Below are 11983 nucleotides of genomic sequence, written 5' to 3' on the forward strand. Positions count from 1 at the left end.
TCGAGTGCCCAGCGGAGACGCACGGGCGCAGAGCGCTTGTGGAGGGCGCAGCGGGCAGGCTCCCGGCTCCGCCCCCTGACTGGTGCCCGCCCTGCCCGCCCGCACCTTCGGGACGCCGCGGCTGGGGTCAATGTCTCTGGGCCCCGCCCCCTGGCTGGTGCCCGCCCTGCCCACCGGCACCTTCGGGGCGCTGCGACTGTGGTCAGGGTCTCCCGGCCCCGCCCCCGGGGTCAAGGCCATCTTGGCGCTCGTGATTCAAAGCTACCTTTACGCAAGAGATTAAAGGCCACGTTTACCTGCGAGGTTGCAGGAAACCTTGACTTGCTGGATTCCTTTTTTCAACGTGCAGAGGGAGCCCGGAGCCGTGGGTTAAGTTCTGGTGTTGTCTTGGCAGCATTGGCAAGAACACAGCCGTTGGTGGGACGAAAGAGGGAGTTTGCTTCTAAAAGCTGCGGAATTCTACCTCGGCTCCTCAAATGGACTGAAGAGGATACTGAAGAGGCGGGGGAGCAGGGGCAGCCAGGGTTCAGAGCCGGAAACTGCGTGTTTCTGGAAGACAGGACGGGAGATAAGACGGAGAATTGATCCTGAGACACTGGGAGGAGTGATAAACGAACATAATGGAAGCGAAGAGTTTAACTCACCCTTCGCCAAGATTTGGGGCACAGGACGCTATCTCCGGACCTTCATGCCCTGCCTCAGAATGCTGAATGTGGTGGGTGCCCAGTTCAGTTTGTTGACTGGGTGGATTTGTAAATATCAGTATCTGCCTCCATCGTTGATGGGATAAAGAAAACTCGAAAGAAGTGAAGGAAAAGAAATAACTAGAATAGGCGACGACAAGAAGAAGAGCACAGTAGGGGGGAAGGAAAATAGTTTCTTTGGGAGATTAGACTTTCAAAAGACTCCCTGATCCTTCTTTCTTCTGGGTCTTCAGTTCCTGCCAGGCAAGAATGCACTTTCCCCTCTCATAAGGAAGACCAGGTTGGAGGGAGAGGAACTGAAAATGGGGAAGACTTGCCGAGTTTGAGCAGAGCCAAGTGGCATCTCCAACCATGATCTGTTTTTGTTTACCAAAAAAAAAAAAAAAGAGTTCTACTGAGTTCGACTGAGTAAATAAATGTTGAGAGAACAGGATTTGCCAAACCTGGAGATGTTAAGAAAAGAAAAGATGGTGCCCGACCTATGGAATACATAATTACAGTATGAATACGTAATTATGGTATAACAAAGCTTACCACTTACGCAGCACCTGCTATGTGCCTTGCATTGTGCATAGAACTTTGCCTACATTAACTCTTAAATCTCAGAACAACCTCTGAGGTAGGTGGGAACATTATCCCAGTTTTATAGGTGAGAAAACTGAGGCAGAGAGTGACTGTGTAACTTGCCCTAGGTCACACAGCTGGGGAGCTGCAGAGTCAGGCAGTCTGGCTCCAGAGCCTGTGCCCTCGACTGGGCTGTCTCCATTAAAGCTGTGGGAGAAGGCCTGTACTGAAGGAACTCTCTAACATCTAGGGGTGTATTGACAAGATAATTATTTTTAAGATGATTAACTTTAAAAGAGTTCAAGCAGAGGAGGAGTTTAATGCTGTTCTCATGAAGACTTAGAGAGATATGAAGAAGAGAGGAGTGCTCCCAAAGCTGAGGGGCCAGGAGCGATGGTGCAGGTGTGCATGCAGGGTTGGGGCCCAAGATGCCTGGTTTTGGATCCAGCTTGGATAAGGTGCTCAACTTTCTTAGGCTACAGATTCCTCTTCAGTAAAAGAACATCCGCCTCATAAGTCACTTAAAATCAAATGTTATGATGAGTGCAAAGTGCTCAGCACTGTATTTGGTACATTGTAAGAAGTCAGTAAATGTTAACCATCAATTAAATCTGAACCTCCATGTGAGAGTGTAGGCTCATTGTGGGGAGACACCCCCATCCCAGTGATCACCGGTTCTTCCAGTGCCAGCCACAGAACTTTGTTAAGAGTTGCTCTATAAGAATTGATTAGATGGATTGGTGTAAGATGATGTGGGAGAAGGAAAAATTGGGAGAACAAAAATAAATGGAGTAGACGATGAAATAGTAATAATTGTCCTAGGTGCTAAGCATTTTGCATGCTTTATCACGTTGCTTCTTATTATCCTCACTTTACAAATAAGGACAGTGAGGCTTAGAGAGGTTAAGTAATAAATTGCTTATGGTTACATAACTAAGAAGCGTCACACTCCATTTGGACTGAGGTCAACCGACTCTAAAGTACACGTTCCTTATCACTGCATTCGCTGCCTCCCAGCACAGCATGAAGGGGGGTAGGAAAGAGGCATATTCTTGGGCAGTTGATTACAGGTGCTGTGTCATCTATAATTTGTTTAAAAATTCTTCACTTTAGGCAGAAATGCGTGTGTGTGTGTATGTGTGCGTACATTAACTTTAAACTTTATTGGTGGTTACTTATCAGTTGAATACCATAATCAGTAAATTAAATCCCTAACCTGGTCTGTTAGCATTAAAGAATTCCAAACTTTGGAGACGACTATATCAAGTGTCACCATCAAAATCTGCACCTGGAGAGTTTACTCATCAGCTCCAGAGATACTAGAGATAATCATTTGTGGTGAAGCCAGTTTTGTCCAAAATATGTGGATTAGCAAGACATTTTGTGTAAGCAGCTCCAGTTCTGCCTAGTCTAAGAACCAGAACAAGGAAGTCAGCATTCTCACACCAATGGAATGAGTTCTTGGCTGTCTTAGTCCAACTGGGCTGCTATAACAAAAAATCATAAATTGAGTGGCGTATAAACAACAAACATTTATTTTTCACAGTTCTGGAGACTGTGAGGTCCAGGATCAAGGCACCCGCAGAATCAGCGTCAGGTGAGAGCCCGCTTCTTAGACCGCTATCTCTTTGCTGTGGCCTAACATGGTGGAAGGGGCAAGGGAGCTCTGTAGGGTCTTTTTTATAAGGGCACTAGTCTCGTTCATGAGAGCTCCACCCTTATAACCTCATCACCTCCCAAAGGCCCCACCTCCTCATACCATCAGGATTAGGATTTCAACATGTGAATTTTGGGGGGACACAAATGCTTAAACCATAGCACTGGCTCTAGAATACTGTTCTGTGCTGTGTTCACACTATTGACTAAGGAAGATTCTGCTTTCTGCTCTAGAGGTAAAGTGACTCTTTCCTTTAGAATTTTGTCTCAGACTGAATATTTTTGTCATGTGTTGTTGAAATACAGAGATTGTTGAAATACGGAGGACAGAGCTGGGACTTCACTGAGTTTATAGAAAGACAGATCATAGGAGGATTTTCATGCCGCCTTGATAATAAACATTTGTGTGTGACAGATTTGGGTTTGAGCCTTGTCTTGTGTTTACTGAATCATACCACCCAGCACGTGATGCTGATGCTACTGGTCCAGAGACCACACTTTGAGAACCACTGGGCTGGAGCATCTAGAGCATCACTGAATCTAGAGAGGAGGGCAGGGCCTTCTAGGCCAAGTTAAGAAACTTAAATTACATCCTAGGCGGCACTGGGAAATCACTGGAGTGACATGACTCAGTAGATGTTTTAGAAACATCACTCCCCAACGATAAGAACAGATTAAGGAGGGGGTAGGGGGCCGGCCTATCCTGGAGGGAGGGAGAATAGGTGGAGGCCTTTGTTACAGTAGTCTGGGCGAGAAAAATGATGGTAATTGGAGAAGCAGTGTGGATTAATTTTTTCCCACTGTCCTCATAACTGTGTGGATTTGAGAAATATTTAGTGTGGGAGGGGACTGACAGTATTGGCAGTTGGTTGGATGTGGGCAGAGGGATGGGTGGTGAGGGAGAGGGACACTTTACGGAAGGTGCCTAGGCTTGGAGAATCTGGTAGAGAGGGCTGTGTTCATGGATGTGGGGACCAGAGAGCAGGAGCCATATAGATAAAAAACAGAGAGTCCATTACGTGATTTCCATTATGATATTATAGGAAAAATCTTCGAGTTTTCTTTCAAGTGGAGTGACAAAAGTCATATTTATTGTGATTATTATCTTCAGGCTCTGAATTGAGTCCATACAATAAATTTATTTGTTTATTGTTACATTAGCTCTTTCTTAAGAAAAATCTGAATAATGTCTCCTTCAATTCAATACTACAGGTGGTGGGACAGCTGGGTTCCATGATTTTGAAAGTTTGAAAACTTGTGTACTCCTGTCTGTCCTAATGAGAAACATCATTTCCTTGTGCTTTCAAACACTTTCAAGAATTGCATGACTGATGATTTATACTTAAGAACTGGCAAAATAATTCCATCATTTACACATAAAGAACAGCTAGAAATTGATAAGAAAAAGGCAAACATCCTAAAAGAAAAATAAAAAGACAAGAAAGTTCACGTAAAAATAAATACAATCTCGTTAAGTATCTGCAAGTGTGCTTAAAGTCACTTGCAACAAGAGAATGAAACTTAAAACACATTGGGATATCATTTTTTATACGATTTGCAAAAATTTGAAAGTTTGACAACAAAACTTGTTGGTGAAGCTTGAGGAATCTTACACATGAAAAAAATGTTACAGTTCCTATAGTGGGTTACAAAAATATCTGTCAAACTTACAAATGCACTTATCCTTTTTTTTTTTGTGAGGGAGATCAGCCCTGAGCTAACGTCTGATGCCAATCCTCCTCTTTTTGCTGAGGAAGACTGGCCCTGTGCTAACATCTGTGCCCATCTTCCTCTACTTTATATGGGATGCTGCCACAGCATGGCTTGACAAGCAATGTGTAGGTGCACGCCGGGGATCTGAACTGGCGGGCTCCAGGCCGCCAAAGCGGAGCACACTTACTTACCCACTGCGCCACCGGGCTGGCCCCTGTACTTACCCTTTGACTCGGCTTTTACCCCTTTTGATTCACTTTTAGGAATTTATTCCACACATATGCCTGCACATGCACAGGATTAATGATTGTAGTGCTGTATGTAATAGCAAATAATTGCACTGGTTAATAAACTAGAAGATACTAGGCAGCTATAAAAAAGAATTAGTGAAGTTCTCTTTGTAATGATATGAAAATATGTCCAAAAATTATCTTTAAGTGAAAAAAGGAATACACAGAACTGTGTGTAGTCGCTACCTTTTGTGATGTAGAGGGGAAAAATAAGAACATGTATTTGTATCTGCTTAGATTTATATTAAAATGTCAGAAAGATATGCAGGAAACTAATAAATTAGTTTTTTAGGTTTATTAAATTTTTATATTTATTAAATGTATTAGTTTATTAGAAACTAATAAATTAGTTTTATAATAAATTAAAATTTTTAAATAAACTAATAAATTAATTTATTAAGTTTAAATAAATTAATTAAATTAATTAATTTATTAGTTTCTAATAAATTAGGATAATTTATTAGGATAAACTAATAAATTAGGATAATAATAAATTTATTAATTTATTAGAAACTAATAAATTAGGATAATAATAAATTTATTAATTTATTAGTTTCCTGTAAATGGAGCAGATAGGATGGGAAGGAGACTTCTTAATGTGTACCTTTTTATGTCATTTTGATCTTTGAAACATGTGAAAAGAAATGCCTATGAAAACAATGACCCATATTTCAGAAGAAAATGTGTGCACACACACACAGTGTGGAAGTTCTGCTGCTGCTATTGCTTCACGTCTTCACTCAGTCAACACTCTAACACTGCACATTTGTTTCAAAGAATAACAGACTCATGTCCCACCCTTCAGTGATGACTTACCAGACGCATTCATGTCCACTGAACTTCAATTGTTCTCTGGAAGGGGGTGTGGGTGGGACCATGGGAGATTAAGAGGGAAGGGAAGGAACATTTCTCGCGTCATTCAATAGTTAGCAATGTTTGATGAACGCTTACAACTGCTTGTTTGGCATTGAAGACATAGTGCGAACAAGATGCCCTTGCCTTTGAGGGGTTTACCTTCTGGTGGGGAAATATATTTCTAGGAAGGAAAGAAAGAAGGAAATGGGGAAAGAAAAGAAGGAGAGAAGGAGGAAGGAAAGGGAAAGTAAAAAAAAGAAAGTAAACAAGCAAATTGTTTCGTATTCTTTTATGAAATGGTCAGTCAAGTGTGGCCACAAGAGGAGAGAGAGAGGCTCGGGAAAAAAGAGTTTATTATATACTCACAAGTCCTAGACACAGGAGGCATGGCATGCCATGCTGGGCCACATAGGAAGGACATCAGCATAGCCTGGTCAGGAGGCAGAAGATGGGGGGAATGGTTTAGGTTCCTGCCCTTATTGGGGTTTCTGCAGAAAAGACGAGGCGGGACAGGGTGATCAGTTTAGAAATGGCTAGTTTGAATAATTTCAGCAGGTTTTGGGCTATAGGGGTTGTCACACGTTGCCTGGCACCTGGCCCTGGGATGACTATGGTAGAGGAATATTGTCTCCTGGAGTGTATGGGCCAGAGAGAGGAAGTCTGGCTCTGGATTAGTTAGTTTGCCTGTCAAAGACATGCTCCCCAGTGAGCCCTTTGCTATCTCAAAGAATTGGAAAGGCCTCTCTCAAGAGGTGACATTAAAGCTGAGAGCTAAAGTAAGAGACGAAACTAAGTTTGTAAAGAGTGGGAGGAGGAGCACTGCCAGCGAAGGAAAGAGCTTGGTGCATGCCAGGACCTGTCACATCAGTGTGGCTCAAGTAGTTGCAGGGAAGAGAGTGGTGCCAGATGAAGTTGGAGAAGGAAGGAGACCCCAGATCATATAGCACCCTGCAGGTCCTCACAAAGAGATTGGATGACACAGAAAGGTTTTAAGCAGGGGATTATGTGATCTGAGTAGTTTGCTACTGAGTAGAAAATGGATTGGAGAGGGGACATAGAAATAGAGAGGAGCTCACTTGAAGAACTGTTTCAGGTGAGAGGTGATAGAGGCTAGCGGGGGATCAGAATTGGCCACCCCAAAATGTGTCTTTTGGTTAAGGACAAAAGACTGAAAAACTTTGACCTTCTTCCTAACAGCCTGAAAGAATCTAAGATAGAAGATCTTAGATCTCCTGGAGACAGGCCACCACCATAGATAACTCTGGGTATCCGTAGACTGTGAGGGTCCTTTCTAAGCCCACTCTTATCAAAGTTCTGTCTACCAAACATTTGCTTTTCCATTTCCATGTGAATTGCCTTCCCCCACTTTGAAGTCCCAAACCACTACCCCCAATATCCTCCTTTGTCTTTTGCTAAAGATGTTTTTAAGGTGGAAGCTTTGGCCATTCTGGCTGAGTTACTCAGCAGCTTTCCTGGGTTTCTCCCAGGTATGCATGTCATACAGCTTTGTTTGATTTTCTCCTGTTATTCTGTCTCATGTCAATTTAATTCTTAGACCAGACAGAAGGACCTAGAAGGTAGAGGAATTATCCACCTCCCCTACTGGCTCAACCACAGAGCTGGCAGTGGAGAGAGGAGGAGAATATAGTTGAGCTATCGCTTGGAGAGAGAATCGGGTAGAGTTTCTGATGATTAAGGACAAGGATGAAATCAAGGATGACTACAAGTTTCGAGCTGGTGATATTAATTTTGGAGTAATCAGTGTACAGGTGGTATGTAAACCCATTGGAAACCCATTGGGGGAGATGAAAGAGAAAAGAGCACCCAATTCTGGCCCTAAAGAACCATGATATTTCTATTTTGGATGAGGTGCAGGACCAGCAAAGGAGGCAAAAAAAAAGGGGGTAAGCAGTGAAGTAATAGAAGAATAGCATTGTGAAAGCCAAGACAGAAGAGTATTTCAAGAAGGAAGAGTAGTAGAGCATGCCAAATCCTGCTAAGTCAAGTAGATGAGTGCAGAGAAGAGAAGCCATTGGATTTGGCAACATGAAGATCTTTGATGACATTGACAAGAGCAGTTTCTGTGTCGTGAGAACAGAAGCCAGACTATAGTTGGTTGAGAAGTGAATGGGTAATGAGTAAGTGGAGACAATGTGTATCTCAAGTTTATTTATGATGGATATATAGTTACGTATTAGGATGCACTAAATTATCCCCAAACATAGCAGCTTAAAACATATTATCTCAGCATTGCTGTAGGTCAGAAATTGGAAGCAGGTTAGTGAGGTGGTTCTGGCTCAGGGTCATTCATGAGGTTGCAGTCATCGGAAGGCACTTCCAGTATGACTCACATGCATGGCTGTTGGCAGAGGCCTCAGTTCCTTTCCAAGTGGACTTCTCCATAGGGCTTCTTGAGAAACGTCCTCACGGCATGGCAGCTGGCCTTCTGCAGAGTGAGTGATCTGAGTGAGGGAGCTAGGAGAAAGCCTCAGTGCCCTTATGACCGAGTCTCAGAAGTCACGTGCTGTCATTTCTGCCTTATTCTGTTTGTTGGAAGTCAGTCACTAAGTCCAGCCCACTCTAAAGGAGTGGTGCAGGAGGTTCACATTTTGGAGGGAGGAGTGTCAAGTTTGTGGACATATTTTAAACCACCATGTTGGGTTTCAGAGAAACGACAGAGTTGTTGGTAACATGGCATCAAGGGAGTATTGTTTTTAAAATGGGAGATACAATTAGTGTATCTTTGTGCTGATGAAAATGTATCAGTACAGAAAGAGTTGGATGAAGCATAAGAGAGAAGGGACAATAGAAAAAGTGAAGTCCTAAAAAAAACTAGACGGACTGGACTTTTATAACAAGGACACCTTCTCCACTTTAATGGCAGGGATGGGAGACAATGGATACAACTACAGTGAAAGTTGTGGGTTTGGTGGGGAAATATGAGGGAGGGCGTGTCTGATTGCTTCTATTTTCTCAATGAGTTATAAGGCAAGGCCTGCAGGTGGAAGTGTGAGTAGATGAGGGATTCTGGAAAGTTTGAGAGAAAGGAGAAGGTATGAAATCATTAACTCAAGGAGTAGAAAAGCTAATCTGCTAAAGAAACTGAGCAAGATTGCTAGGCATTTTGAGCTTTGACATTAAAATGTCAAATCTGAGCTTTGACATTAAAGAGAAAACATCCGGCTGTTTTGTGATTTTCCAAAGCAGCAGATAGCTGTTCAGGTGCAAGTATGAAGAAAAGAAATGGTTTGAGTTTTGCCACATAAGAAAATAGGAGAGAAGTACAAAAGGGTTGAGAGTATATTCAAGGAAGTGATTAAAGGATGGAAGCTAGACTGGACAAAGAGATGTCTTATGCAGGGAGGGACTGTTGGAAGGCGAGAAAGTTCTGGGGCAGGGGTTGTCAATGGACTTGAGGCTGAAAAAATTTCAGAAATTTTGGAACAATCCACTATGTGAGCAAGTGACTTGGAAATGCAGGATGTGGTTATTGGAGAATCTGAAACTTGAAATAAAGGTTTCAAAGGCAAGGAAGTTTCTGAGACAGAATATGGCCATGGGAATGGATGGCCAAGGTAGAGTGGAGGAAAAGGGTATTGGGAATGGAGAGGTCTAGGTACCAAGAGGATGAGTGTTGGAGGATTTATCCGCGTAGATTTTTAAGTCACTGGGAAACAAAATGGGATAGCGGCTTTCAGTTTTATTAGATGATTTAACTAAATCTATACAAAATGAGTATTACCCTGAATTCAGAGACAGAAATTAAGATAGAAATCTGTGAAAAGAAATAAGGAATATTTCTCTATGATCTGATAGTAAATGATTTTCAGGATAAAAGAGAATGCAGAATTTTTTTTTTTTGCTGAGGAAGATTTGCCCTGAGTTAACATCTGTTGCCAATCTTCCTCTTTTTTTGCTTAAGGAAGATTTGCCCTGAGCTAACATCTGTGCCAATCCTCTTTTATTTTGTATGTGGGTCGCCACCACAGCAAGGCTGATGAGTGGTGTAGGTCTGCACCCAGGATCCGAACCTGCAAACCCTGGGCCGCCGAAGCGGAGTGCGCCAAACTTAGCTACTACGCTGGCTATGATGAATTTTTTTAAATAGAGTTTTTTAACATTGCCTGCCAGTATTAATACTAGAAATAATGGAAGAAAAATCACTGTATGCAACTCCAATATGACAATTCAGGCAAGAATCATTAACAGATGCTAAAACCAAACAAGTGAAAGGTTTTAGGGAACAGAATATTCACTTGAATTTATAAAAAGAAAGGAAAAATTAACTTAATCCTGTCAATCCAGTGATCACCACCTTAATCTGTTACTTCAGATTTAGCATCACAAGTAGTGGAATAACCTATCCTTATGTTCTGATGCATTGCAATGTTACTTATTAAGTAGTCTTGTCAAAATTGCTTAACCTGAATCTAATCAAGCCTCAAGTAACTTCCAATTTACAGGAAATATAGTGATACTGAATTAAGTTAAGACTCCAGGAAGTAATGATCAAATAAATACAGAATGTAGATCATTCCAGAAAACAACTTGCCTGAACTGAAAAAAAGTGCCATGAAAACCAAAAAATAATAGAGCCACTGTTTCCGATTAAAAAGGAGTGAAGTGATAGAACAAGCAGATGTAAATTGTGAGCCTTGATCACATCTTGGATTGGGGGGTGTGTGGGGAGAAAGCAACCATTTAAAGGTATGTGGCAACAACTGGGAAAATTTGAATTTGCATCAGATATTAGGTGGCATGATGAAGCATCGTTAATGCTCTTAGGTGTTATGATAACATTGTGGGTATGTAGGAGAATGTCCTTATATTTAGAAGATGCAAGCTGAAGACTGCAGAGGTGAAGTTTTATATCTCCAACTTACTTTCAAGTGGCTCAGAAAAATAAAAGTATGTACACTTGGAAAGATGAAGCAAATGTGGCAAAATGATAACCAATGATTGGTGAATACAGGTGAAGGATATACAGGCGGTCACCAAACTACTCTTGCAACTTTTCCTTAGGTTTAAACTTTTCAAAAGTTGTGGGAGGAAGGAGGTAGGTTTCCACAAATTATTCTCCAATCACATTTCTTTGTTTAGTTCCTTCTAATCACTCTATCAATCATCTATCTATCTATCATCATCTATCCATCTATTGTCTCCTTTGTTGAATATCCCACTGGAATATAGGCATTGTGTCTGGTTCACTAGTGTAATCCTAACGCCTAGCTCAGGGCTGGCTACAGAAAAGCCATTCAATATGTTAAACATTTTAAAAGTGAACTGCAAGTTTTTCTCTTTGCAATTATAAAAATTAGACTAGGCTCTTTTTTCTTCTTCTCTGCCTTCTGCTTTATAGAATAAAAATCTTGACTACCAGGAGTAGTAAGCTAAGAGAGAGCTTCTGAGATTCTCCCAACCTTCCCTCTTGCGCAGCCAGAAATCCTTTCATGGAAAGCCGAGTGAGTGATGAAAACTACAAGTAGCCAAAGAAAGGTGAATGTGGATGGTGTGGTGGTGTGTGCTCTTAATTCTTCATTGCTTTGCTGAGCAGTCATTCACCACCTTAGATAAGTTGTGACTCTAAGATAGGATTCAAACTGAGCAAATCGAAGTCCGAAAAAAGGAACAGCCTTAGATTAGTTATCATTAATAATTAGTATATATTTAATTTTTCCTGCTCCCTGTATTAGGTATTTTTGTTCACATTTAGCTGTTGTAAAAGAGCTTAGGTTTTCCAAAAAACCAAAAAGACATTTATTGTTACTGAACAGGATCTCAAATTAAAAAGAATTAAAACACACACACACACCATGAGACAGACCTGTATCCACCTAGTGGTGGTATATTCCAATTGCAGTTTTAGTCCTTCTGAATGACTTGACCTCTTAATAAGATCACCACAAATAAATGCACAATATACTTAGATAAAATATAATCCCTCATGGCCCACACAGGACAAAAACCAGAGTTAATTTTTAAAATTCTTTTTGTATTTCTAAGATAATACATGTACTTATTATACTTACTTTTGTCTAAATAAAATTTTTAATGAATACAATAGAAAGCAAGTTTATTTTATGTCTACTGTATTCTAGTACTTTTATGAATGTAGCTTTTTAGATAGCCATTGTTATAATCTAAAATTTAAAACACATGCTTCTTGGTTTTGGATCCCTAGTGAACAATATTTAATCTTGC

The sequence above is a fragment of the Diceros bicornis genome, chromosome 3 (assembly GCF_020826845.1).
Source record: "Diceros bicornis minor isolate mBicDic1 chromosome 3, mDicBic1.mat.cur, whole genome shotgun sequence".
NCBI lineage: Eukaryota > Metazoa > Chordata > Mammalia > Perissodactyla > Rhinocerotidae > Diceros > Diceros bicornis.